Raw genomic sequence first — 27,303 nt, 5'->3', positions numbered from 1 at the left:
GCGATGGAGCCACCTGCTCTGGGAAAAACGGGAAGGAGCAGGAAAGAGAGGGGAAGGGAAAAGAGAGAGCAGAAGGAGTGAGAAAGGGGGGGATGGGGAGATTGAGAGGGGGGAATGGGCCAGAGGGGGAGGGAGGACAGTCTGATGGGAAAGGGGCGAGCGAGAGCGAGGGAAGAAGACAAAGGGAGGAGGGAGAGGGCGAGAAGAGTGGAGACAGGGGAAGGGAGAGAGAGAGTGGGGGGGAAGTGGAGGGTGAGAGGGAAGGGGAGAGAAATGGGGAAGGGGAAGGGGAGAGAGCGGGGGGAGGGGAGAGAGATGGGGGGAAGGGGAGACAGCGGGGAAGGAGAGAGATAGCGAGGGAAGGACAGAGGGAGAGGGGGAAGCGGAGAGAGAGAGAAAGGAGGAAGGGGAGAGAGAGTGGATGGAGTGAGAGAGGGAATGTGAGTGAGGGAGGAAGAGAGAGGGGTATGGGAGAGAGAGGGAGGGGAAGGGGAGCAAGAGGGGAAGGAGTGAGAGAGAGGAGAGAGGAGGAGGGGGAGAGCGGGAAGACGGGAGTGAGAGGGGAAGGGTAAAAGAGTGGGGAAGGGGAGGGGAAGAGAGAGGGAAGAAGTGAGGAAAGAATGAAAGTAGAGAGGGTGAGACAAGGGAGGGGAGAGGGGAATGAGTGAGAGACGGGGAAAGCGAGATAGCGGGAAATGATGTAGAATGGGTGTCGGTCTCGGAGCTGTTTAATATTTATAATTTAAGCCCTTGTTAATTGACATAAATTTAAACACTAAGCTAATTTTGAGTAGGCCCCAGTGAGATTTGAACCCACAACCGCTGGTTTACTTAACCAGTGCTCTAACCCCTGAGCTATGGAGCAACCTGCCATGATAAAAACAGAGCAAGGAGCAGAAAAGAGAGGGAAAGGGAAAAGAGAGAGTGGAAGGAGTGAGAGAGAGGGGGAAGGGGAAAGAGAGGGAGGGGAAGGGGAGAGAGAGTGGATAGCGGGGAGAAGGGGAGAGAAGGAGATGGGGAGGGAGGGGGGAATGGGCCAGAGGGGGAGGGGAGTCTGATGGGAAAGGGGAGAGCGAAAGTGAGGGAAGGAGATAAAGGGAGGAGGGAGGGGGCGCGAGTAGAGTGGAGACAGGGGAGGGGAGGGAGAGAGTGGGGGAAAAAATTAAACGGGAGAGGGGAAAGAGTGAGCGATAGGGGAGAGGGAGTGGAAGGGGAGAGAGAGACGGGGAAAGGGAAGAGATTCTGAGGGAAGGGGAGAGGGTGAAGGGTGAAGGGAAGCCAGGGGGGAAGGGGAGAGAGACAGGGGGAAGGGGAGAGATAGGGGAAGGAGAGAGAGGAGGGGGGGAGGAAGAGAGGGGGAAAGGAGAGAGAGAGAGAGAGAGGGGGGAGAAAATGGGTAGAGGAGAGAGAGGGAAGAGGAAATAGAGGAATATGTGTAAGAGAGGGGGAAGCGGAAAGAGTGGGGAAGGGGAGAGAGAGCGGAAGGATAGACTTTTCTTTCAGGGTCGGTCTCAGAGGTGCTTTATTTTTATAGCCATTTCCCCCCTATCCACTCTCTCACCTCTCTCTCCCCTCTCTCTCCCCTTCCCCTCCCTCTCTTTCCCCTTCCACCTCTCTCTCACTCCTTCCACTATCTCATTTCCCTTCCCCTCTCTTTCCTGCTCCTTCCTCTGTTTTTACCAGAGAGCTCATCCCTTGGAGTCCCAAGGGCTCCCACAATCCCTTGGGAGCACCTGTACTTAAGGAGGCCTCACAGGCTGGAGAGGCACTCTGGAGACCTGTAATAAAAGACTATGGTCACACTTTGCTTTGAGCCCGCAGTATCTGGTCAGACTCTTTATTCATACACAACAACTGGCGACGAGATACAGATGACGGACCCAATGATGCAGAGAACATCGGGGATACTGGAGAAATTTTTGGAGGGAGATGATTGGGAAACCTTCATGGAGCAGAGGAAGGAGAAACGAACGCTGCCAAATGAAGGGCGATTCTCCTCACCGTTTGCAGGGCACCAACGAATGGCCTCATGAAAAACCTGCTTGCTCCAGCGAAACCCACAGAGAAATCGTACGATGAGTTGTGCACACTGGTCCGGGAGCATCGGAACCCGAAGGAAAGTGTTCTGATGGCGAGGTATCGGTTCTACACGTACAAGAGATCTGAAGGCCAGGAAGTGGCAAGCTATGTCACCGAGCTAAGGGGCCTTGCAGGACATTGCAAATTTTGAAGGACAGTTGGAGCACATGCTCAAGGACTTCTTTGTACTTGGCATTGGCCACGAAACTATACTTCGCAAACTTTTGACTGTAGAGACCCCAACCTTGAGTAAGGCCATCGCGATAGTCCAGGTGTTTATTGCCACCAGTGACAATACTAAGCAAATCTCTCAGCACACAAGTGCTGCTACAAGTACTGTGAACAAAGTGATGTTGTTTTATAAACCTTTTATGATGGGGAGAGAGAGTGGAGGGGGGGTGGGGGGAGGGAGGGCAAGGAGAGGGAAAAAGAGGTGAAGGGGAGAGGGAGAGAGATGGAGAAGGGAGGAGTCTGAAAGGAAAGGGGAAAGTGAGAGTGAGGAGGGAGAGGCAGAATGGGGTGATAGAAATGGTAGATGCATATTTAAATACTAAACTAATTCTGAGTAGGCCCCAGTGAGATTTGGACTCACGACCCCTGGTTTACAAGACCAGTGCTCTAACCCCTGAGCTATGGAGCCACCTGCTGTAAGGGCGACAGGGGAAGGAGCAGGAAAGAGAGGGGAAGGGAGACAGGGAGGCAGAGAGAGGGGAAGGGGAGAGCGAGAGTGGAAGGAGTGAGAGAGAGTGGAAGGGAAGAGAGAGGGAGAGGAACAGGAGAGAGTAGTGAAGGAGTGAAAGAGAGAGGGAAGGGTTGATTAGGAGAAAGAGAGAGGGGCAGGGGAGAGAGAGAGGGACCGTGAAAGAGAGGTTAAGGGAAGGAAGGGGGAAGGAGTGAGAAAGAGTGAAGAAGAGGAGGGAGCAGAAGGGGAGTGAGACAGGGGGAGGGGAGAGAAGTGAAGGGGAAGAGAAGAGAGGGAAAGGAGTGAGAGCGGGGGAAGGGGAGACAGGGAGGGGAAGGGGAGATAGGGAGGTGGGGAGAATGTAGAATGTAGAAGGGAGAGAGAGAAAGGAAGGAGTAGGAAAGAGGGAAGGGAGAAAGAGAGGGAGGGGAAGGGTAGAGAGATGGGGAACGGAAAGAGAGGGGAAGAGGAGAGAGAGGGAGAAGGGAAGAATCTGAAAGGAAAGGGAAAGGAGAGAGAGAGGAGGGAGGGAATATAGAGTGAGAGAGAGGAGGGGAAGGGGAGAGAAAGTGAGGAAGGGGAAAGAGATTTTAAGGGGAGAGAGGGGAAAGGAGTGAGGGAGAGGAAGGGGAAAGAGATGTTAAAGAGAGAGAGGGGGAAGGAGTGAAAGAGAGGGGAGAGGGCAGAGAGAGGGGGAGAAGCTGAAAGGAAAGGGAAAAGAGAGAGAGGAATGAGTGAGAGAGAGGGGGAGGAGAAAGAGTGGGAGCGGAAGAGGAGAGAGAGGGGGGAAGAGGAGAGAGGGAGAAGGGGAGAGAGGGGAAGGGAAAAGAAAGAGTGGAAGGAGTGGAAGGAGTGAGAGAGAGGGGGAGGAGAAAGAGAGGGAGGGGAAGGGGAGAGAGAGGGGGGAAAAAGAGAGAGGGGGAATGGGCCAGAGGTGGAGGGGGAGAGTCTGATGGGAAAGGGGAGAGCGAGAGCGAGGGAAGGAGAGAAAGGGAGGTGGGAGGGGGCGAGAACACTGGAGACAGGGGAGGGGAGGGAAAGAGAGGGGGAGAAAATGAAAAGGGAGAGGGGAAGGAGTGAGTGACAGTGGAAGAGGAGAGAGAGAGGGGGAAGGAAAGAATGAGGGGGAAGGGGAGAGAGAGGGGGAAGGGAAGAGGGGAGAGGGGGAAAGGGGAGAGATACCGAGGGAAGGGGAGAAGGTGGAGGGTGAAGGGGGGAAAGGGAGAGGAGAGAGAGTGAGCGAAGGAGAGAGAGAGGGAGGAAGGGAGAGAGAGGGGGAAGGGGAGAGAGAAAGGGGAGGAGAGAGAGAGAGAGAGAGGAGGAAATGGACAAAGGAGAGAGAGGGAATGTTTGAGAGAGAGGAAGATGTGAGAGGGCGGGGGAAGGGGAAGGGAAAAGAGACAGAACGTGTCGTGATGGGGAAAGTTGGAGAAGAGAAAAGGACGGGAAAGGAGAACCTGTTGTTCCAGGGTCAGTCTCGGAGCTGTTTAATATTTATAATTAAAGCCCTTGTGAATTGTCGATGAACGAAAACATTAAACTAATTTTGAGTCGGACCCCATAAGATTTGAACTCACAACCCTTTGTTGATAAGACCAGTGCTCTAACCCCTGAGCTATGGAGCCACTTGATCTGGGAAAGATCGGGGAAGGAGTAGGAAAGAGAGGGGAAGGGAAACGAGCAAGGAAGGAGTAGGAAAGAGAGGGGATGGGAAAAGAGTGAGTGGAAGGAGTGAGAGAGAGAGGGAAGGGGAGAGAGAGGGGGAAGGAGAGAGAGAGAGGAAGCGGAAAGAGAGACAGGGGGATGGGGAGAGAAAGGGTGGAAGGGGAGCGAGAGGGGGAAGGGGAGAGAGAGGAGGAAGAGGAGAGAGAGGGGAAAGCGGAGAGGGGGGAAGGGGAGAGAGAGGGGGGAAAGGGGAGAGAGAGGGGGGGAAGGGGAGAGAGAGAGGGGAAGGGGAGAGAGAGTGGCAGAAGGGGAGAGAGAGTGGGGAAGGGGAGAGAGAGTGGGGAAGGGGAGAGAGAGGGGGGGAAGGGGAGAGAGAGAGGGGAAGGGGAGAGAGAGGAGGGGAAGGGGAGAGAGAGAGGGGGAAGGGGAGAGAGAGTGGAGAAGGGGAGAGTGAGGGGAATGAGTGAGAAAGAGAAATGGGGAAAGCGAGAGAGTGGGAAAGAGTAAAAAGAGGCAGAATGTGTAGTGATGGGGAAAGTAGGGAGAGAGGGAGAAGGGGAAATGAGGCCAGGAGAGCTTTTTGTTCCAGGGTGAGTCTTGGAGTTGTTTAATATTTATAATTTAAGTCTTTGTTAATTGACAATGAATTTAAATACAAATCTAATTTTGAATAGCCCCAAGTGAGATTTAAACTCACGATCCCTTGTTTCTAATCCAGTGTTCTCACCACTGAGCTATGGAGCCACCTTTTCAAAGAAAGACAGAGTAAGGAGCAGGAAAGAGAGGCGAGGGGAAAAGAGAGAGTTGAAGGACTGAGAGAGAGAGGGAAGCGGAAAGAGAGGGGGAAGGAGAGACAGAGAGAGGGAAGGGGAGACAGCGGGATGGGGAGAGAAAGGGGGAGGGGAGAGAGAGAAGGGGAGAGAGGGTGGAGAGAGTGGGTAGGGGAGCGAGGGAGAGGGGGGAAGGTGAGAGGGTGAGGCGAGGGAGACGGGAGAGAGTGAGAGAGGGGAATGAGTGAGAGACGGGGAAAGCAAGATTGGTGGGAAAGGGAGAGAGGGGTAAAAAGATGTAGAACGGGTCATGATGGGTGTTATATATGTAAAGCTGTAAATACTCTGTGTAACCACCAGAGGGCTCATCCCCTGGAGTCCCAAGAGATCCCACAGTCCCTTGGGAGCACCTGCACTTAAGGAGGCCTCACAGGCTGGAGAGGCACTCTGGAGACCTGTAATAAAAGACTACGGTCACACTTTGCTTTGAGCCCACAGTATCTGGTCAGACTCTTTATTCATACTCAATAACTGGCGACGAGATACAGATGACGAACGCAACGATGCAGAGAACAGTGGGCATCCTGGAGAAATTTTCAGAGGGAGATGATTGGGAAACCTTCGTGGAGCGACTCGACCAATACTTCGTGGCCAACGAGATGGAAGGAGAAACGAACGCTGCCAAACGAAGGGCGATTCTCCTCACCGTTTGCAGGGCACCAACGTATGGCCTCATGAAAAACCTGCTTGCTCCAGAGAAACCCACAGAGAAATCGTACGATGAGTTGTGCACACTGGTCCGGGAGCATCGGAACCCGAAGGAAAGTGTTCTGATGGCGAGGTATCGGTTCTACACGTACAAGAGGTCTGAAGGCCAGGAAGTGGCAAGTTATGTCACCGAGCTAAGGGGCCTTGCAGGACATTGCAAATTTTGAAGGACATTTGGAGCACATGCTCAAGGACTTCTTTGTACTTGGCATTGGCCACGAAACTATACTTCGCAAACTTTTGACTGTAGAGTCCCCAACCTTGAGTAAGGCCATAGCGATAGCCCAGGCGTTTATTGCCACCAGTGACAATACTAAGCAAATCTCTCAGCACACAAGTGCTGCTACAAGTACTGTGAATAAAGTGATGTTGTTTTATAAACCTTTTATGATGGGGAGAGAGAGTGGAGGGGGGGTGGGGGGAGGGAGGGCAAGGAGAGGATAAAATAGGTGAAGGGGAGAGGGAGAGAGAGGGAGAAGGGAGGAGTCTGAAAGGAAAGGGAAAAGTGAGAGTGAGGAGGGAGAGGCAGAATGGGATGACAGAAATGATAGATGCATATTTAAATACTAAACTAATTCTGAGTAGGCCCCAGTGAGATTTGGACTCACGACCCCTGGTTTACAAGACCAGTGCTCTCACCCCTGAGCTATGGAGCCACGTGCTGTAAGGGAGACAGGGGAAGGAGCAGGAAAGAGAGGGGAAGGGAGACAGGGAGGCAGACAGAGGGGAAGGGGAGAAGGAGAGTGGAAGGAGTGAGAGTGGGGAAGGGGAGAGAGAGGGGAGGAACGGAAGAAAGTGGTGAAGGAGTGAGAGAGAGTGCGAAGGGGAGACAGGGAGGGGAAGGGGAGAGAGAGAGGTGGGGAGAATGTAGAAGGTGGGGAGAGAGAAGGGAAGGAGTAGGAAAGAGGAATGAGGGAAGAGAAAGGGGAAGGGGAAAGAGAGGGAGGGGTGGGGCGAGAGATGGGGAAGGGAAAGAGAGGGAGAAGAGAAGAATCTGAAAGAAAAGGGAAAGGAGAGTGAGAGGAGGGAGAGAGAGGAAGGGGAAAGAGATGTTAAGGGGAGAGAGGGGGGGCAGGGCAGAGAGAGGGGGAGAACCTGAAAGGAAAGGGAAAAAAGAGATACAGGAGGTAGCAAGAGATGGGTATTTGAACTCACGATCCCTGGTTTACTAGGCCAGTGCTCGAACCCCTGAGCTATGGAGCCACTGCTTCTGCGAAAAACAGGGGACGGAGCAGGAAAGAGAGGGGAAGGGAAAAGAGAGAGTGGAAGGAGTGAGAGAGAGGGGGAGGAGAAAGAAAGAAAGAGAGGGAGGGGAAGGAGGAGAGAGAGGGGGGAAGAGGAGAGAGTGGGGAGAGAGTGGATAGGGGGAAGAGTGGGTTGAGAGGGAGAAGGGGAGAGAGTGGGGAAGGGGAGAGAGAGGGGAAGGAGAGAAAATGGGGAAGGGGAGAGAGAGGGGAAGGGGAGAGAGGGGGGAAGGAGAGAAAATGGGGAAGGGGAGAGAGAGGGGAAGGGGAGAGAGTGGGGAAGGGGAGAGAGAGGGGAATGAGTGATGAACAGAGACGAGGAAAGCGAGAGAGCAGGAACGAGTAAAAAGGGGCAGAATTTGTCGTGATGGGGAAAGCAGGGAGAGAGGGAAAGAAGAATAGGGAAACCTTTTCTTCTCGGGTCGGTCTTGGAGCTGTTTAATATTTATAATTAAACCCCTTGTTAATTGACGGTGAATTTAAATACTGAGTAAATTTTGAGGAGGCCCCTCTGAAAGCTGAAGACACAACCCCAGGTTTACTAAACCAGTGCTCTAACCCCTGAGCTACAGAGTCACCTACTTTGGGGAAGACAGGGGAAGGAGCAGGAAAGAGAGGGAAAGGGAAAAGAGAGAGTGGAAGGGGAGAGAGAGGGGGAAGGGGAGAGAGAGGGGGGAGGAGAGAGAGAGAGGAAGAGAGAGGGGAAGGGGAGAGACAGAGTGGGAAAGGAAAGAGGGGGAAAGGGGAGAGTGTGTGGAAGGGAGGGAGAGAGTGGATGGAGTGAGAGAGGGAAGGGGAGAGAGGGGGAAGGAGTGATTAGTGGACAGAGGGGTTGGGGAGAGAAGTAAGATAGACGAGGAAGGAGAGAGAGGGGAAGGAGTGGGGAGAGAATGAAAGTAGAGAGGGAAGGGGAGAGCAAGAGCAGGGAAGGGGAGAGAGAGGGGAAGGAGAAAGGATGAGGCAAGGGAAGGGGAAGAGGCAGAGGGGAATGAGTGAGAGACAGAGATAGCGGGATAATGGGAAAGGGAGAGAGGGGTACAAAGATGTAGAACGGGTCGTGATGGGTAAGGGAGAGAGAGTGTAAGAGAGACGAGAAGAGGAGAGGGGGAAGGGTGTGAGGGGAGCCTGTTGTTCCAGGGTCAGTCTCGGAGCTGTTTAATATTTATAATTAAAGCCCTTGTTAATTGACGGTGAATTTAAATACTGAACTAATTTTGAGTCGGCCCCAGTGAGATGAGAACTCACAATCCCTGGGAACAGGAAGGAAGAGAGAGGGGAAAGGGAGAGAGAGAGGAGGAGAGGGGAAAGAGAGGGAGGGAGGGGAGAGATTGGCGAAGGAGTGAGAGAGCGGTGAATGGGAGAGAATGGGAAGGTAGAGAGATGTAGGAGTGAGAGAGAGGGTAACGAGTGTTTAAGAGCGGGAAGGGGAGAGGGGGGAAGGGGAGAGAGGGGGGAAGGGGAGAGAGTGGGGAAGGGGAGAGAGTGAGGAGGGGAAGGGGAGAAAGTGGGGAGAGGGAGAGAGTGGGGAAGGGGAGAGAGGGGGGAGGGGAGAGAGTGTGGTAGGGGAGAGAGGGGGAGGGGAGAGAGTGGGAAGGGGAGAGAGGGAGGGGAAGCGGAGAGAGAGAGGGGGGAAGAGGAGAGGGAGGGGAAGCGGAGAGAGAGGGGGGAAGAGGAGAGGGAGGGAAGGGGACAGAGAGGAGAAGGGGACAGAGAGGGGAAGAGGAGAGAGGGGGGAATGGGCGAGCGGGAGGGGGGAGTGTCTGATGGGAAACGCGAGAGCGGGAGCGAGGGAAGGAGATAGAGGGAGGAGGGAGGGGGGCGAAAAGAATGGAGACGGGGAGGAGAGGGAGAGAGTGGGGGAGAAAATGAAAAGGGAGAGGGGAAGGAATGAGTGACAGTGGAAGGGGAATGTGAGAGGGGGCAAGGGAGAGAGAGGGGGGAAGGAGAGAGGGTGAGGCGAGGGAGGGGGAAGAGGCAGAGGGGAATGAGTGAGAGACGGGGAAAGCGAGATAGCGGGAAAGTGAGAGAGGGGTAAAAAGATGTGGAACGGGTCGTGATGGGGAAGGGAGAGAGAGATTTGGAAGGAGAGAGAGTGTGAGGGATACGAGAAGAGGAGAGGGGGAAGGGCGTGAGAGGAGTCTGTTGTTCCAGGGTCGGTCTCAGAGCTGTTTAATATTTATAATTAAAGCCCTTGTTAATTGACGGTGAATTTAAATACTGAGCCAATTTTGAGAAGGGCCCAGTGAGATTTAAACCCACGACCACTGGTTTACTGGACCAGTGCTCGAACCCCTGAGCTATGGAGCCACCTGTTCTGGGAAAGACTGGGGAAGGAGCAGGAAAGAGAGGGGAAGGGGAAAGAGAGAGTGGAAGGAGTGAGAGAGAGGGGGAAGGGAGACAGCGAGGAAGAGAGGGAGGTTGGGAAAGAGAGGGAGGGGTTGGAGAGAGAGAGTGTGTGTGGAATGGTGGGGAGAGAGAGGGGAAGGAGTGGGAGAGAGGGGGAGGGGAGAGAGTGGGAGGGGAGAGAGAGGGGGAAGGGGAGAGAGAGAAGGGAGGAAGGGGAGAGAGGGTGAAAGAGAAAGGGGAAGGGGAGAGAGAGGTTAAGGGGAGAGCGGGGGAAGGAGTGAGAGACAGAGGTGGAGGGCAGAGAGGGGAAGGGGAGAGAGTGAGAGAGAGGGAAGGGGAGACAGCGAGGAAGAGAGGGAGGTGGGGAAAGAGAGGGAGGGGATGCAGAGAGAGAGAGTGTGTGGAATGGTGGGGAGAGAGAGGGGAAGGAGTGGGAGAGTGGGAAGGGGAGACAGCGAGAAAGAGAAGGAGGTGGAGAAAGAGAGGAAGGAGATGGAGAGAGAGAATGTGGAAGGGGGAGAGAGAGGGGAAGGTGTGGGATAGAGGGGGAGGGGAGAGAGCAGAAGGGGAGAGAAAGGGGAATGAGTGAGATAGAGAGGGGAAGGGGAGAGAGAGAGAGGGAGGCAAAAGGGATGGGAAGGCAGGGTGGAAGAGAGAGTGTAGGGGGAGAGAGAGGGAGAGAACCTGAAAGGAAAGGAAAAAGAGAGAGACAGGAGGGAGGGAAAAGATTGGGAGGAATGAAAGATGACTATTCAAATACTAAACTACACAATCCATGACCCCCGGTTTACAAGACCAGTGCTCTTACCCCTGAGCTATGGAGCCACCTGCTCTGGGAAAGACAGGGGAAGGAGCAGGAAAGAGAGGGGAAGGGAAAAGAGAGAGTGGAAGGAGTGAGAGAGAGGGGAGAAGGGGAGAGAGAGGGAGGTGAAGGGGAGAGAGAGGGGAAAGGGGAGAGAGTGGGAGGGGAGTGAGAGGGGGAAGGGGAGAGAGAGAAGGGAGGAAGGGGAGAGAGGGTGATAGGGGAAGGGGAGAGAGAGGTTAAGGGGAGAGCGGGGGAAGGAGTGAGAGACAGAAGTGGAGGGCAGAGAGGGGAAGGGGAGAGAGTGAGAGAGAGGGAAGGGGAGACAGCGAGGAAGAGAGGAAGGTGGGGAAAGAGAGGGAGGGATGCAGAGAGAGAGAGTGTGTGGAATGGTGGAGAGAGAGAGGGGAAGGAGTGGGAGAGTGGGGAGAAGGGGAGAGAGAGGGAGGTGAAGGGGAGAGAGAGGGGAAAGGGGAGAGAGTGGGGAGAGAGTGGTTAGAAGGGTGAGAGGGTAGAGAGGGAGAAGGGGAGGGAGGGGGGAATGGGCCAGAGGGGGTGGGAGGAGTCTGATGGAAAAGGGGTGAGCGAGAGCGAGGGAAGGAAGAAAAAGAGGAGGGAGAGGGGCGAGAAGAGTGGAGACAGGGGAGGGGAGGGAGAGAGTGGGGGTGAAAATTAAAAGGCAGAGGAGAAGGCTTGAGCGACAGTGGTAGGGAAGAGAGAGAGGTAAGGGGAGAGAGAGGGGAAGGGGAGAGAGAGGGGAAGGAGTGAGAGAGGGAAAAAGCTGAGAGATTCCAAGGGAAGGGGAGAGGGTGAAGGGTGAATGGGAGACTGGGGGGAAGGGGAGAGACACAGGGAGAAATTGAGAGAGAGTGAGTGAAAGGGAGAGAGATAGGGGGAAAGGGGAGAGAGAGGGGGAAGGATGCGGGGGGAAGGAAGAACAACGGGCAGGAGAGAGGGAGAGAGGAGAAAATTGGGTAGAGGAGAGAGAGAGAACAGGTGAGAGAGAGGAAGATGTGTGAGAGAGGGGGAAGGGGAAAGAGTGGGAGGGGAAGGGGAGAGAGCGAGGAAGGGGAGAGATTGGATGGAGTGAGAGAGAGTGGAGAGGGGATAGAGAGGGTTGAAGGGAGAGAGAGGGGGAAGGGGAGAGAGAGGGAAAGGGGAGAGAGTGGGGAAGGGGAGAGAGTGGAGAAGGAAAGAGAGCGGGGAAGGGGAGAGAGTGGGGAAGGGGAGAGAGTGGACGGAGTAAGAGAGTGTGGGAAGGGGAGAGAGTGGGGAAGGGGAGAGAGTGGGGAAGGTGAGAGAGAGGGGAAGGGGAGAGAGTGGTGAAGGGGAGAGAGTGGGGAAAGGGAGAGAGTAGGGAAGGGGAGAGAGTGGGGAAGGGGAGAGAGTGGGGAAAGGGAGAGAGTGGGGAAGGGGAGAGAGAGGGGAAGGGGAGAGAGTGGGGAAAGGGAGAGAGTGGTGGAAAGGGAGAGAGTGGGGAAGGGGAGAGAGTGGGGAAAGAGAGAGAGTGTGGAAGGGGAGAGTGAGGAAGGAGAGAGTGGGGAAGGGGAGAGAGAGGTTAAGGGGACAGAGTGGGGAAGGGGAGAGAGTGGGGAAGGGGAGAGAGTGGGGAAGGGGAGAGAGTGGGGAAGGGGAGAGGAGTGAGGAAGGAGAGACTGGGGAAGGGGAGAGAGAGGGGAAGGGAGAAGAGGGAAAGGGAGAGAGTGGGGAAGGGAGAGAGAGGGGAAGGGGAGAGGGGGAGAGAGAGTGGGGAAGGGGAGAGAGTGGGGAAAGAGAGAGAGTGGGGAAGGGGAGAGAGTGGGGAAGGGGAGAGAGAGGTTAAGGGGAGAGAGTGGGGAAGGGGAGAGAGTGGGGAAGGGGAGAGAGTGGGGAAGGGGAGAGGGGGGAAGGGGAGAGAGTGGGGGGAGATCGAGGGGAAGGGGAGAGAGTGGGGAAGGGGAGAGTGAGGGGAGGGGAGAGAGAGGGGAAGGAGGGGAAGGGGAGAGGAAGAGGTGAAGAGAAAAAGAGTGGGAAGGGGAGAGAGAGAGGGGACGTACCGGTTCTACACGTACAAGAGGTCTGAAGGCCAGGAAGGGGCAAGCTATGCCACCGAGCTAAGGGGCCTTGCAGGACATTGCAAATTTTGAAGGACATTTGGAGCACATGCTCAAGGACTTCTTTGGACTTGGCATTGGCCACGAAACTGTACTTCGCAAACTTTTGACTGTAGAGACCCCAACCTTGAGTAAGGCCATAGCGATAGCCCAGGCGTTTATTGCCACCAGTGACAATACGAAGCATATCTCTCAGCACACAAGTGCTGCTACAAGTACTGTGAACAAAGTGATGTTGTTTTATAAACCTTTTCTGATGGGGGGACAGAGAGTGTGGGGAGGGAGGGCAAGGGGACAGAGAGAGAGAGAGAGAGCGAGAGAGGGAGAGGGAGAAGAGGGAAGTCTGAAAGGAAAGGGAAAAGTGAGAGTGAGGAGGGAGAGGGAAAGTGAAAAGACAGAGGCAGAAAGATGCATATTTAAATACTAAACTAACTTTGAGTAGGCCCCGGTGAGATTTGAACACATGACCGCTAGTTTATAAGACCAGTTCTCTAACCCCTGAGGTATGGAGCAACTTGCACTAAAGACGACAGGGGAAGGAGCAGGAAAGCGAGGGGCAGGGAGACAGGGAGGAACAGAGAGAGGAAGGGGAGAGTGAGAGTGGAAGGAGTGAGAGAGAGGGGAAGGGGCGAGAGAGGGAGAGGATCGGGAGAGAGTGGTGAAGGAGTGAGAGAGAGAGGGAAGGGTAGATGAGGAGAAAGAGAGAGGGGCAGGGGAGAGAGAGGGATGGGGAAAGACAGGTTAAGGGAAGAGAGGGGGAAGAGTGAGAAAGAGTGAAGAAGAGGAGAGAGCAGAAGGGGAGTGAGACAGGGGGAGGGGAGAGAAGTGAAGGGGAAGGGAAGAGAGGGGAAAGTGTGAGAGAGAGGGGGAAGGGGAGACAGGGAGGGGAAGAGAGGGAGAGAGGTGGGGAGAGAGTGAGGAGGAGTGAGAGAGAGGAAGGGGAAAGAAATGTTAAGGGGAGAGAGGGAGAAGGAGTGAGAGAGAGAGGGGGAGGGCAGAGAGAGGGGGCGAACCTGAATGGAAAGGGAAAAGAGAGAGGTGGAAGAGAGGGAAAAGGGGGAAGCGAGTGGGAGGAATGAGAGACGGGTATTTAAATAAAAAATTAGACCCCAGTGAGATTTAAACCCACGACCCCTGGTTTACTCGATCAGTGCTCTAACCCCTGAGCGATGGAGCCAGCTGCTCTCGGAATGAAAGGAGAAGGATCAGGAAAGAGAGGGGAATGGGAATGAGAGCGAGGAAGGAGTGAGAGAGAGGGGAAAGGGAAAGCGAGGGAGGGGAAGGGGAGAGAGAGGGGAACGAGTGAGAGAGAGGGGGAAGGGGAGACAGGGAAGAAGAGAGAGGGAAAGGGGAGAGAGAGGGGAACGAGTGAGAGAGAGGGGGAAGGGGAGACAGGGAAGAAGAGAGAGGGAAAGGGGAGAGACAAGGGGGAAAGGAAAGAGGGGGAAGGGAGAGAGTGAGTGGAAGGGAGAGAGAGAGTGGATGGAGTGAGAGAGGGAAGGAGAGAGAGGGGAAGGAGTGGTTAGCGGACAGAGGGGTTGGGGCGAGAAGTAAGAAGACGAGGAAGGTGAGAGAGGGGAAGGAATGGGGAGAGAATGAAAGTAGAGAGGGAAGGGGCGAGCAAGAGAGGGGAAGGAGAGAGAGGGGGAAGTGGAGAGATTGGGGAAGGGGAGAGAGTGGAGAAGGAGAGAGTGGGGAAGGGAGAGAGAGTGGACAAGTGACAGAGAGGGGTGAAGGGAGAGAGAGTGGGGAAGGGGAGAGAGTGGAGAAGGGGAGAGAGTGGGGAAGGGGAGAGAACTGGGGTGAGGGAGAGAGTGGGGAAGGGGAGAGAATGGGGTTGGGGAGAGAGTGGGGAAGGAGAGAGTGGGGAAGGGAGAGAGAGTGGACGGAGTGACAGAGAGGGGTGAGGGGAGAGAGAGTGGGGAAGGGGAGAGAGTGGGGAAGGGGAGAGTGTGGGGAAGGGGAGAGAGTGGGGAAGGGGAGAGAGTGGGGAAAGGGAGAGAGTGGGGATGGGGAGAGAGTGGGGATGGGGAGAGAGAGGGGAAGGGGAGAGAGTGGGGAAGGGGAGAGAGCGGGGAAGGGGAGAGAGTGGTAAGGGGAGAGAGTGGGGAAGGGGAGAGACTGGGGAAGGGGAGAGAGTCGGGAAGGGGAGAGAGAGGGGAAGGGGAGAGAGAGCGGAAGGAGAGAGAGTGGGGAAGGGGAGAGAGTGGGGAAGGGGAGAGAGTGGGGAAGGGGAGAGAGTGGGGAAGGGGAGAGAGAGAGGAAGGGGAGTGAGTGGGGAATGGGAGAGTGTGGGGAAGGGGAGAGAGAGGGGAAGGGGAGAGAAAGGGGAAAGGGAGAGAGTGGGGAAGGGGAGAGAGTGGGGAAGGGGAGAGAGTGGGAAGGGGAGAGAGAGGGTAAGGGGAGAGTGTGGGGAAGGGGAGAGAGAGGGGAAGGGGAGGAGAGCGGAAGGGGAGAGAGTGGGGAAAGTGAGAGAGTGGGGAAAGGGAGAGAGTGGGGATGGGGAGAGAGAGGGGAAAGAGAGAGAGTGGGGAAAGGGAGAGAGGGGAAAAGAGAGAGTGGGGAAGGGGAGAGAGGGGAAAGAGAGAGCGGGGAAGGGGAGAGAGTGGGGAAGGGGAGAGAGAGGGGGAAGGGGAGAGAGTGGGGAAAGGGAGAGAGTGGGGATGGGGAGAGAGAGGGGAAGGGGAGAGAGTGGGGAAGGGGAGAGAGTGGGGAAGGGGAGAGAGTGGGGAAGGGGAGAGAGGGGAAAGAGAGAGCGGGGAAGGGGAGAGAGAGGGGAAGGGGAGAGAGTGGGGAAAGGGAGAGAGTGGGGATGGGGAGAGAGAGGGGAAGGGGAGAGAGAGGGGAAAGGGAGAGAGTGGGGATGGGGAGAGAGAGGGGAAGGGGAGAGAGTGGGGAAGGGGAGAGAGTGGCGAAGTGGAGAGAGGGGAAAGAGAGAGCGGGGAAGGGGAGAGAGAGGGGAAGGGGAGAGAGTGGGGAAAGGGAGAGAGTGGGGATGGGGAGAGAGAGGGGAAGGGGAGAGAGAGGGGAAAGGGAGAGAGTGGGGATGGGGAGAGAGAGGGGAAGGGGAGAGAGAGGGGAAAGAGAGAGAGTGGGGAAGGGAAGAGAGGGGAAAGAGAGAGCGGGGAACGGGAGAGAGTGGCGAAGGGGAGAGTGTGGAGAAAGGGAGAGAGTGGGGAATGGGAGAGAGTGGGGAAGAGGAGAGAGTCGGAAGGGGAGAGAGAGGGGAAGGGGAGAGAGAGGGGAAGGGGAGAGAGAGGGGAAGGGGAGAGAGTGGGGAAGGGAGAGAGAGGGGGAAGGACAGAGAGTAAGGGGAGAGGGGGGGGAATTAGAAAAAGGGTGAGGTGCGGGAGGGGGAAAGGGGGAAAGGGGAAAAGGGGAATGAGTGAGAGACGGGGAAAGCGAGATAGCGGGAAAGGGAGAGAGGGGTAAAAAGATGTAGAACGGGTCGTGATGGGGAAGGGAGAAAGTGATTGGGAAGGGGAGAGAGTATAAGAGAGACGAGAAGGGGTGAGAGGGAAGGGTGTGAGGGGAGCCTATTGTTCCAGGGTCGGTATCGGAAATGGTTAATATTTATAATTAAAGCCCTTGTTAATTGACGGTGAATTTAAATACTGAGCGAATTTTGAGCAGACCCCAGTAAGATTTGAAATCACGATCCCTGTGGACATGGAGGAAGAGAGAGGGGAAGGGTAGAGAGAGGCGGGGTGAAGCAAGAGAGGGAGAGAGTGGCAAAGGAGTGAGGAGGGGGAAGGGAAGAGAGGGGGAAGCGAGAGAAGGGTAGGAGTCAGAGAGAGGGTAACGAGTGTTTAAGAGCGGGAAGGGGAGAGAGGGGGGAAGGGGAGAGAGGTGGGAAGGGTAGAGAGAGGGGAGGGGAGAGAGAGGGGAAGGGGAGAGAGTGGAGAAGGGGAGAGAGAGGGGAAGGGGATAGAGTGGGGAAAGGGAGAGAGTGGGGAAGGGGAGAGAGAGGGGAAGGGAGAGATTGGGGAAGGAGTGAGAGAGGGGAAGGGGAGAGAGTGGGGAAAGGGAGAGAGTGGGGAAGGGGAGAGAGAGAGGGGAAGTACAGGTTCTACACGTACAAGAGTCTGAAGGCAAGGAAGTGACAAGCTATGTCACCGAGCTAAGAGGCCTTGCAGGACATTGCAAATTTTGAAGGACATTTGGAGCACATGCTCAAGGACTTCTTTGTACTTGGCATTGGCCACAAAACTATGCTTCGCAAACTTTTGACTGTAGAGACCCCAACCTTGAGTAAGGCCATAGCGATAGCCCAGGCGTTTATTGCCACCAGTGACAATACTAAGCAAATCTCTCAACACACAAGTGCTGCGAACAAAGTGATGTTGTTTTATAAACCTTTTATGATGGGGGGAGAGAGAGTGTGGGAGGGAGGGCAATGGGAGAGAGAGAGGGAGAGAGAGAAAAGAGGGGAGTTTGAAAGGAAAGGGAAAAGTGAGAGTGAAAGTAAAAAGGCAGAGATGCATATTTAAATACTAAACTAACTTTGAGGAGGCCCCAGTAAGATTTAAACCCACGCCCCTTGGTTTACTAGACCAGTGCTCTAACCCCTGAGCTATGGAGCCACCTGTTTTGGGAAAGACAGGGGAAGGAGCAGGAAAGAGAGGGGCAGGGAAAAGAGAGAGTGGAAGGGGAGAGAGAGGGGAAGGAGTGAGAGAGAGGGGGAAGGGGAGACAGGGAAGAAGAGAGAGGGGAAGGGGAGAGACAAGGGGGAAAGGAAAGAGGGAGGAAGGGGAGAGAGTGTGTGGAAGGGAGGGAGAGAGTGGATGGAGTGAGAGAGGGAAGGAGAGAGAGGGGAAGGAGTGATTAGCGGACAGAGGGGTTGGGGAGAGAGGTAAGATAGACGAGGAAGGAGAGAGAGGGGAAGGAGTGGGGAGAGAATAAAAGTAGAGAGGGAAGGGGAGAGCAAGAGAGGGGAAGGGGAGAGAGTGGGGAAGGAGAGAGAGGGGGGAAGTGGAAAGAATGGGGAAGGGGAGGGAGAGGGGAAGGGGAGAGAGTGGAGAAGGGGAGAGAGTGGGGGAAAGAGAGAGAGAGTGGGGTGAGGGAGAGAGTGGGGGAAGGGGAGAGATTGGGGAAGGGGAGAGAGTGGCGAAGGAGAGAGAGTGTGGGGAAGGGTAGCGAGGGGGGAAGGGGAGAGAGAGGGGAAGGGGAGAGAGTGGGGAAGGGAAGAGAGTGGGGTGAGGGAGAGAGTGGGGAAGGGGAGAGAGTGGGGAAGGGGAGAGAGTAGGAAAGGGGAGAGAGAAGGGAAGCGGAGAGAGAGGGGAAAGGGAGAGAGTGGGGAAGGGGAGAGAGTGGGGCAGGGGAGAGAGTGGGGAAGGGGGGAGAGAGTGGAAGGGGAGAGAGAAGGGAAGGAAAGAGAGTGGGGAAGGGAGAGAGAGTGGACGGAGTGAGAGAGGGGGGGAGAAGGGGAGAGAGTGGGGAAGGGAGAGAGAGGGGAAGAGGAGAGAGTGGGGAAGGGGAGAGAGTGTGGAAGGGGAGTGAGAGGGTAAGGGTAGAGAGTGGGGAAGGGGAGAGAGTGGGGAAGGGGAGAGAGAGGGGAAGGCAGAAAGTGGGTAAGGGAGAGAGAGTGGGGAAGGGGAGAGAGAGTGGACAGAGTGAGAGAGAGGGGGGAAGGGGAGAGGGGGGGAGGGGAGAGATTGGGGACGGGGAGGGATAGGGGAAGAGGAGAGAGTGGGGGAATGGGAGAGAGGGTGGAGAGAGTGGGTAGGGTAGAGAGGGAAAGGGGGGAAGTTGAGAGGGTGAGGAGAGGGAGACGGGAGAGAGTGAGAGACAGAATGAGTGAGAGACGGGGAAAGCAAGATGGTGGGAAAGGGAGAGAGGGGTAAAAAGATGTTGAGCGGGTCATGATGGGTGTTATCTATGCAAACCCTGTAAATACTCTGTGTAACCACCAGAGGGCTCATCCCCTGGAGTCCCAAGGGCTCCCACAATCCCTTGGGAGCACCTGTACTTAAGGAGGCCTCACAGGCTGGAGAGGCACTCTGGAGACCTGCAATAAAAGACTAAGGTCACACTTTGCTTTGAGCCCGCAGTATCTGGTCAGACTCTTTATTCATACTCAACAACTGGCGACGAGATACAGATGACGAACCCAACGATGCAGAGAACAGCGGGCATCCTGGAGAAATTTTCGGAGGGAGATGATTGGGAAACCTTCGTGGAGCGACTCGACCAATACTTCGTGGACAACGAGATGGAAGGAGAAACGAACGCTGCCAAACGAAGGGAGATTCTCCTCACCGTTTGCAGGGCACCAACGTATGGCCTCATGAAAAACCTGCTTGCTCCAGCGAAACCCACAGAGAAATCGTACGATGAGTTGTGCACACTGGTCCGGGAGCATCGGAACCCGAAGGAAAGTGCTCTGATGGCGAGGTATCGGTTCTACACGTACAAGAGGTCTGAAGACCAGGAAGTGGCAAGCTATGTCACCGAGCTAAGGGGCCTTGCAGGACATTGCAAATTTTGAAGGACATGCTCAAGGACTTCTTTGTCCTTGGCATTGGCCATGAAATTGGACTTCACAAACTTTTGACTGTCGAGACCCCAACCTTGAGTGAGGCCACAGCGACAGCCCAGGCGTTTATTGCCAACAGTGACAATACTCAGCAAATCTCTCAGCACACAAGTGCTGCTTTGTAAACCTTTTATGATGGGGGTTGGGGGAGGATGGGGAAGGAGAGAGAGAGTAGAAATGCATATTTAAATATTAAACTAATTTTGAGGAAGCCCCAGTGAGATTTGAACTCACAACCACTGATTTACAAGACCAGAACTCTAACCCCTGAGCTATGGAGCCACCTGCTTCAATGATGACATTGGAAGGAGCAGGAAAGAGAGGGGAAGAGGAGACAGGGCAGAAGTGAGAGGGGCAGGGGAGAGCGAGAGTGGAAGGAGTGAGAGAGAAGGGAAGGGGCGAGAGAGGGAGAGGAACGGGAGAGAGTGGTGAAGGAGTGAGAGAGAGGGGGAAGGATAGATTAGGAGAAAGAGAAAGGGGCAGCGGAGAAAGAGAGTAACGGGGAAAGAGAGGTTAAGGAAGAGAGGGGGAAGGAGTGAGAAATAGTGAAGAAGAGGAAAGAGGAGAAGGGGAGTGAGACAGGGGAGGGGAGAGAAGTGAAGGGGAAGGGAAGAGAGGGGAAGGAGTGAGGGAGAGGGGGAAGGGGAGACAGGGAGGGGAAGGGGAGAGAGGGAGGTGGGGAGAATGTAGAATGTAGAAGGGGGGAGAGAGAAGGGAAGGAGTAGGAAAGAGGGAAGGGGAGAGAGATGGGGAAGGGAAAGAGAGGGGAAGGGGAGAGAGGGAGAGAGGGGAGAGAGGGGAGAGAGAGGGAGAAGGGAAGAATCTGAAAGGAAAGGGAAAAGAGAGAGAGAGGAGGGAGGGAAGAGAGAGTGAGAGAGAGGAGGGGAAGTGGAGAGAAAGGGAGGAAGGGGAAAGAGATGTTAAGGGGAGAGAGGTGGAAGGAGTGAGAGAGAGAGAGGGGGAGGGCAGAGAGGGGGAGAACCTGAAAGAAAAGGGAAAGAGTGGGGAGGATTGAGAGACAGGTACTTAAATACTAAATTAGGCGCCAGTGAGATTTAAACCCACGACCCCTGGAATACTCGACAAGTGCTCTAACCCCTGAGCTATAGAGCCACCTGTTTTGGGAAAGACAGGGGAAGGAGCAGGAAAGGGAGGGGAAGGGAAAAGAGAGAGTGGAAGGAGTGAGAGAGTGGAGGAGGAGAAAGAGAGGGAGGGGAAGAGGAGAGAGGGAGAAGGTGAGAGAGGGGGGAATGGGCCAGAGGGGGAGGGGAAGAGTCTGATGGGAAAGGAGAGAGCGAGAGCGAGGGGAGGAGAGAAAGGGAGGTGGGAGGGGGCGAGAAGAGTGGAGACAGGGGAGGGGAGGGAGAGAGTGGGGGAGAAAATGAAAAGGGAGAGGGGAAGGAGTGAGTGACAGTGGAAGGGGAGAGAGAGAGAGGAGGATGGGAAGAGAGAGGGGGAAGGGGTGAGATAGGGGAGGAGAGAGAGAGGGGGGAAAGGAGAGAGAGGGGGAAGGGAAGAGGGGAGAGGGGGAAAGGGGAGAGATACCGAGGGAAGGGGAGAGGGTGGAGGGTGAAGGGGGGAAAGGGAGAGGAGAGAGAGTGAGCGAAGGAGAGAGAGAGGGAAGAAGGGAGAAAGAGGGGGAAGACGAGAGAGAAAGGGGGAGGAGAGAGAGAGAGACAGAGGAGGAAATGGACAAAGGAGAGAGAGGGAATGTTTGAGAGAGAGGAAGATGTGAGAGGGAGGGGGAAGGGGAAGGGAAAAGAGACAGAACGTGTCTTGATGGGGAAAGTTGGAGAAGAGAAAAGGACGGGAAAGGAGAACCTTTTGTTCCAGGTCAGTCTCGGAGCTGTTTAATATTTATAATTAAAGCCCTTGTTAATTGACGATGAACTAAAACACTGAGCTAATTTTGAGTAGGCCCAAGTGAGATTTGAACTCACCACCCCTGTTTACTAGACCAGTGCTCTAACCCCTGAGCTATGGAGTCACATGCTCTGGCATAACCAGGGGAAGGAGCAGGAAAGAGAGAGGAAGGGAAAAGAGAGAGTGGAAGGGGTGAGAGAGAAGGGGAAGGAGAGAGAGAGAGAGAGAGAGGGGAAGGGGAGCAAATGGGGAAGGAGTGAGAGAGAGGGAGAAGGGAAGAGAGTGGGAAAGAGTGAGAGAGAGGGAAAAGGGAAGACAGGGAGGAAGAGAGAGGGGAAGGGGAGAGCGAGAGTGGAAGTAGTGAGATAGAGGGGAAGGGACGAGAGAGGGAGAGGAACGGGAGAGAGTGGTGAAGGAGTGAGAGAGAGGGGGAAGGATAGATTAGGAGAAAGAGAGAGGGGCAGCGGAGAAAGGGAGTAACGGGGAAAGAGAGGTTAAGGGAAGAGAAGGGGAAGGAGTGAGAAAGAGTGAAGAAGAGGAGAGAGGAGAAGGGGAGTGAGACAGGGGGAGGGGAGAGAAGTGAAGGGGAAGGGAAGAGAGGGGAAGGAGTGAGGGAGAGGGGAGAGGGGTAGCAGGGAGGGGAAGGGGAGGGGAGACAGGGAGAGAGAGAGGTGGGGAGAGAGAAGGGAAGAAGTAGGAAAGAGGGATGAGAGAGGGGAAGGGAAAAGAGAGAGAGATGGGGAAGGGAAAGAGAGGGGTAGGAGAGAGAGAGGGAGAAGGGAAGAATCTGAAAGGAAAAGGAAAAGAGAGTGGGATGAGGGAGGGAAGAGATTGAGGAACTAGTGAGTGATAGGAGGGGAAGGGGAGAGAGAGGGAGGAATGGGAAAGAAGCAAGAGAGAGGAGGAAGGACAGAGAGAGGGGGAGAAGCTGAAAGGAAAGGGAAAAGTGGGAGGAATGAGAGACAGGTATTTAAATACCAAATTAGGCCCCAGTGAGATTTGAATCCACAACCCCTGAGCTCTGGAGCCACCTGCTCTGGGAACGATAGGGGAAGGAGCAGGAATGAGAGGGGAAAGGGAAAAGAGAGAGTGGAAGGAGAGAGAGAGGCGGGGAAGGGGAAAGAGGGGAAGGGGATAGGGGGGGAAAGGGAGAGAGAGGGAGAAGGGGAGAGAGGGGGGAATGAGGGGGAGGGGGAGTCTTATGGGACAGGGGAGAGCGAGGGAAGGAGATAAAGGGAGGAGGGAGGGGGGCGAGAAAAGTGGAGACAGGGAGGGGAACGGGAGAGAGTGGGGGAAGGGGAGAGGGAGAAGGAGGAAGGTGCGAGAGCGAGGGGGAAGGGGAGAAGAGAGTGAGGGATGGGGAAGAGGATAGAGAGGGAATGGGTGAGAGAGAGAGGGGAAAGGGGAGAGAGAGAGAGAGAGCGAGAGAGAGGGAGAATGGGGGAGTCTGAAAGGAAATGGAAAAGTGAAAAGGCAGAGAGAGATGCATATTTAAATACTAAACTAATTCTGAGTAGGTCCCAGTGAGATTTGAACTCACCACCCCTGGTTTACAAGACCAGTGCTCTAACCCCTGAGCTATGGAGCCACCTACTGTAAAGCAGACAGGGGAAAGAGCAGGAAAGAGAGGGGAAGTGAGACAGCGAGGCAGAGAGAGGAGAAGGGGAGAGCGAGAGTGGAAGGACTGAGAGAGGGGGAGGAACGGGAAAGAGTGGTGAAAGAGTGAGAGAGAGAGGGAAGGGGAGACAGAGAGGGGAAGGGGAGAGAGAGAGTGGGGGAGAATGTAGAAGGTGGGGAGAGAGAAGGGAAGGAGTAGGAAAGAGGGAAGAGAAAGAGGAAGGGGAAAGAGAGGGAGAAGGGAAGTATCTGAAAGGAAAGTGAAAGGAGAGTGAGAGGAGGGAGAGAGAGGAAGGGGAAAGAGATGTTAAGGGGAGAGAGAGAGGGGGTGCAGGGCAGAGAGAGGGGGAGAACCTGAAAGGAAAGGGAAAAAAGAGAGACAGGAGGTAGCAAGAGATGGGTATTTAAATGCTAAATTAGGCCTTAGTGAGATTAGAACTCACTACCCCTGGTTTACTAAACCAGTGCTCGAACCCCTGAGCTATGAAGCCATCTGCTCTGGGAAACACAGGGGAAGGAACAGGAAAGAGAGGGGAAGGGAAAAGAGAGAGTGGAAGGGGAGAGAGAGAGTGGGGGAGAGGAGAGAGTGGGGAGGGAGTGGGTAGCGGGGAGAGAGTGGGTTGAGAAGGAGAAGGGGAGAGAGAGGGGAAGGGGCGAGAGTGGGGAAGTGGAGAGAGAGGGGAAGGGGAGAGATTGGGAAAGGGGAGAGAGTGGGGAAGGGGAGAGAGAGGGGAAGGGGAGAGAGAGGGGAGGCCGAGAGAGTGGGGAGAGAGTGGATAGGGGGGAGAGTGTGTTGAGAGGGGAAGGGGAGAGAGAGGGGAAGAGGAGAGAGTGGGGAGAGAGTGGGGAAGGGGGAGAGTGGGTTGAGAGGGGAAGGGAAGAGAGTGGGAAAGGGGAGAGAGTGGGGAAGGGAAGAGAGTGGGGAAGGGGAGAGAGAGAGTGCAAGGGGAGAGAGAGGGGGAAGGGGAGACAGGGAGGAAGAGAGAGGGGAATGGGAGAGACAGAGGGGGAGAGGAAAGAGGGGGGAAAGGGAGAGAGTGTGTGGAAGGGAGGGAGAGAGTGGATGGAGTGAGAGAGGGAAGAGGAGAGAGAGGGGAGGAGTGGTTAGCGGACAGAGGGGTTGGGGAGAGAAGTAAGATAGACGAGGAAGGAGAGAGAGGGGAAGGAGTGGGGAGAGAATGAATGTAGTGAGGGAAGTGGAGAGCAAGAGAGAGGAAGGGAAGAGAGAGGGGGAAGGAGAGAGGGTGAGGCAAGGAAAGGGGAAGAGGCAGAGGGGAATGAGTGACAGACGGGGAAAGCGAGATAGCGGGAAAGTGAGAGAGGGGTAAAAAGATGTAAAACGGGTCGTGATGGGGAAGGGAGAGAAAGATTTGGAAGTGGAGAGAGAGTGTAAGAGAGACGAGAAGAGGAGAGGGGGAAGGATGTGAGGGGAGCCTGTTGTTCCAGGGTTCGGTCTCAGAACTGTTTAATATTTATAATTAAAGCCCTTGTTAACTGACAGTGAATTTAAATACTGAGCTAATTTTGAGTAGGCCCCAGTGAGATCTGAACTCACGATCCCTGGGGACAGGGAGGAAGAGAGTGGGGGAGGGGAGTGAGAGAGGCGGGGAGGGGAAAGAGAGGGAGGGAGGGAGGGGGAGAGAGTGGCGAAGGAATGAGAGCGCGGTGAAGGAGTGAGAGAGTGGCGAATGGGAGAGAGCGATAGGAGTGAGAGAGAGGGTAACGAGTGTTTAAGAGTGGGAAGGGGAGAGAGGGGGGGAAGGGGAGAGAGAGGGGGAAGGAGAAAGTAAGAGAGGGGGGAATGGGCCAAAGGAGGAGGGGGAGCGTCTGAGGGGAAAGGGGAGAGCGAGAGCGAGGGAAGGAGATAAAGGGAGGAGGGAGGGGGCCGAGAAGAGTGGAGACAGGGGAGGGGAGGGAGTGAGTGGGGGAGAAAATGAAAAGGGAGAGGAGAATGCATGAGCGACAGTGGAAGGGGAGGGAGAGGGGGAAGGGGAGAGTGAGAAAAGTAGCGGGGAAAGCGAGAGAGTGGGACCGAGTAAAAAGAGGCAGAATATGTAGTGATGGGGAAAGCAGGGAGAGAGGGAGAAGGGGAAAGAAGGCCACAGGAGAGAGAGAGACAAGAACAGGAAAACCTGTTGTTCCAGGGTCGGTTTAATATTTATAATTAAAGCCCTTGTTAACTGACAGTGAATTTAAATACTGAGTTAATTTTGAGTCGGCCCCAGTGAGATTTGAACTCACGACCCCTGAAGATAGGGAGAAAGAGAGAGGGGAAGGGGAGAGAGAGAGGCGGGGAGGGGAGGTGGAGAGAGGGGGGAAGGGGAGAGAGGGGGTAAGGGAGAGAGGGGGGAAGACGGGAGATACATTTGGGAAGGGGAGAGAGTGGGGAAGATGAGAGAGGGGGGAGATAGTGGGTAGAGAGTGGGGAGGGAGAAAGGAAGAGAGGGGTGAATGGGCCAGAGGGGGAGGGGGAGAGTCTGATGGGAATGGGGAGAGTGAGAGCAAGGGAAGGAGAGAAAGGGAGGAGGGAGTGCGCGTAAAAAGTGGAGACAGGGGAGGGGAGGGAGAGAGTGGGGGAGAAAATGAAAAGGGTGAGGGGAAGGAGTGAGTGACAATGGACGGAGAGAGAGGGAGAAGGGGAGAGAGAGGGGGAAGGGGAGAGAGAGAGGGGGAAGAGGAGAGAGAGGGAGGGGAAGGAGAGGGAGGGGGTAAGGGGAGGGAGAGAGGGGGAAGGGGTTCGAGAGGGAGGGGAAGGAGAGGGAGAGGGAGGAGGAAATGAGTAGAGAAGAGAGAGGGAACGGATGAGAGAGTGGAAGATGTGAGAGGGGAGGGGGAATGGGAAAGAGAGAGGGGAAGGGGAGAGAGAGGGGGAAAGGGAGAGAGAGTGGAATGAGTGATAAAGAGAAATGGGGAAAGCGTAAAAAGAGGTAGAATGTGCAGTGATGGGGAAAGCAGGGAGAGAGGGAGAAAGAGAAACTTTTGTTGCAGGGTTGGTCTCAGAGCTGTTTAATATTTATAATTTAAATACTGAGCTAATTTTGAGTAGACCTCAGTGAGATTTGAAGCTACAAGCTCTGGTTTACTAAACCAGTGCTCTAACCCCTCAGCTATGGAGTCACCTCCTTTGGGAAATATAGGCGAAGGAGCAGGAAAGAGAGGGGAAGGGAGAAGAGAGAATGGAAGGAGTAAGAGAGAGGGGAAGGGGAGAGAAAGGGGAAGGGGAGTGAGAGTCGGGTAGGCGAAAGATAGGGAGGGAGGGGGAGAGAGTGGTGAAGGAGTGAGAGAGTGGCGAAGGAGTGAGAGAGCAGTGAATGGGAGAGAGGGGTAGGAGTGAGAGAGAGTATAACGAGTGTTTAAGAGCGGGAAGGGGAGTGGGGGGAAGGGGAGAGTGGGGGAAGGGGAGAGAGTGGGGAATGGGCCAGAGAGGGAGGGAGAGAGTCTGATGGGAATGGGGAGAGGGAGAGCGAGGGAAGGAGAGAAAGGGAGGAGGGAGGGAGTGAGGGAGGGAGACAGGGGAGGAGAGAGAAAGAGTGGCGGAGAAAATGAAAAGGGAGAGGGGAAGGAGTGACCAACAGTGGACGGAGAGAGGGGGTAAGGGGAGAGAGGGGGGTGAGGGGAGAGAGAGAGGGAAGCTGAGAGAGAGAGTGTGGAAGAGGAGAGAGAGGGGAATGAGTGATAAAGAGAAACGGGGAAAGTGAGAGAGCGGGACAGAGTAAAAAGAGGCAGAATGTGCAGTGATGGGTAAAGCAGGGAGAGAGGGAGAGGGGGAAAGGACGGCTCAGGGGGCAAAATGAGAACAGGAGAGTCTTCTGTTCCAGGGTCGGTCTCAGAGCTGTTTAATATTTATAATTAAAGTCTTTGTTAATTGATAGTGAATGTAAATACTGAACTAATTTTGAGTAGGCTCTAGTGAGATTTGAACTCACGACCCCTGGTTTACTAAACCAGTGCTCTAACCCCTGAGCTATGGAGCCACCTGTTTTAGGAAAAGCAGGGGAAGGAACAGGAAAGACAGGGGAAGGGAAAAGAGAGAGTGGAAGGAGTGAGGGAGAGGGGGAAGGGGAGAGAGAGAGGGGGAAGGGGAGATTGAGAGGGGGAATGGGCCAGAGGGGGAGGGGGGACAGTCTGATGGGAAAGGGGAGAGCGAGAGTGAGGAAAGAAGATAAAGGGAGGAGGGAGAGGGCGAGAAGAGTGGAGACAGGGGAAGGGATAGAGAGAGTGGGGGGGAAGGGGAGGGAGAGAGGGAAGGGGAGAGAAATGGGGAAGGGGAAGGGGAAAGAGCGGGGGGAGGGGAGAGAAATGGGGGGAAGGGGAGACAGCGGGGAAGGAGAGAGATAGCAAGGGAAGGAGAGAGGGAGATGGGGGAAGGTGCGAAAGCGACGGGGGAAGGAGAGAGAGAGTGGGAAGGGGAGAGAGAGAAGGGGGAAGGTACGAGAGCGACGGGGGAAGGAGAGAGAGAGTGGGAAGGGGAGAGAGAGAAGGGGGAAGGTACGAGAGCGACGGGGGAAGGAGAGAGAGAGAGGGAAGGGGAGAAGAGAGTGAGGGATGGGGAAGAGGAGCGAGAGGAGAAGGAGAGAGAGAGGGGAAGGGGAGGGAGAGGAGGAATTGGGGAGAGGAGAGAAAGGGAATGGGTGAGAGAGTGTGGGGAAGGGGAGAGAGTGGGGAAGGGGAGAGAGGGGAATGAGTGATAAAGAGAAACGGGGAAAGCGAGAGAGCGTAAAAAGAGGCAGAATGTGCAGTGATGGGTAAAGCTGGAAGAGAGGGAGAAGGAGAGTTTTCTTTCAGGGTCGGTCTCAGAGCTGTTTTATATTTATAACTTTTGTGAACTAACAGTGAATT

General features: G+C 55.1%; 6 non-coding genes across 6 annotated transcripts; all 6 read right to left on the bottom strand.

The window, feature by feature from the left end:
- Positions 1–2,646: 2,646 nt before the first annotated feature.
- trnat-ugu (transfer RNA threonine (anticodon UGU)) lies at positions 2,647–2,719 on the bottom strand. Its single transcript has one exon. It is a non-coding gene; the product is annotated as a tRNA-Thr (tRNA).
- Positions 2,720–6,547: 3,828 nt separating this feature from the next.
- trnat-ugu (transfer RNA threonine (anticodon UGU)) lies at positions 6,548–6,620 on the bottom strand. The gene has a single exon. It is a non-coding gene; the product is annotated as a tRNA-Thr (tRNA).
- Positions 6,621–16,959: 10,339 nt separating this feature from the next.
- trnat-agu (transfer RNA threonine (anticodon AGU)) lies at positions 16,960–17,032 on the bottom strand. The gene has a single exon. It is a non-coding gene; the product is annotated as a tRNA-Thr (tRNA).
- Positions 17,033–19,193: 2,161 nt separating this feature from the next.
- On the bottom strand, positions 19,194–19,266 carry trnat-ugu (transfer RNA threonine (anticodon UGU)). Its single transcript has one exon. It is a non-coding gene; the product is annotated as a tRNA-Thr (tRNA).
- A 3,096-nt stretch (positions 19,267–22,362) lies between these two features.
- trnat-ugu (transfer RNA threonine (anticodon UGU)) lies at positions 22,363–22,435 on the bottom strand. Its single transcript has one exon. It is a non-coding gene; the product is annotated as a tRNA-Thr (tRNA).
- Positions 22,436–26,365: 3,930 nt separating this feature from the next.
- Positions 26,366–26,438, bottom strand: trnat-agu (transfer RNA threonine (anticodon AGU)). Its single transcript has one exon. It is a non-coding gene; the product is annotated as a tRNA-Thr (tRNA).
- Positions 26,439–27,303: the final 865 nt, after the last annotated feature.

The sequence above is a fragment of the Pristiophorus japonicus genome, unplaced genomic scaffold (genome assembly GCF_044704955.1).
Source record: "Pristiophorus japonicus isolate sPriJap1 unplaced genomic scaffold, sPriJap1.hap1 HAP1_SCAFFOLD_221, whole genome shotgun sequence".
Lineage (NCBI taxonomy): Eukaryota > Metazoa > Chordata > Chondrichthyes > Pristiophoridae > Pristiophorus > Pristiophorus japonicus.
This window is presented reverse-complemented; position numbering and strand designations above follow the sequence as displayed.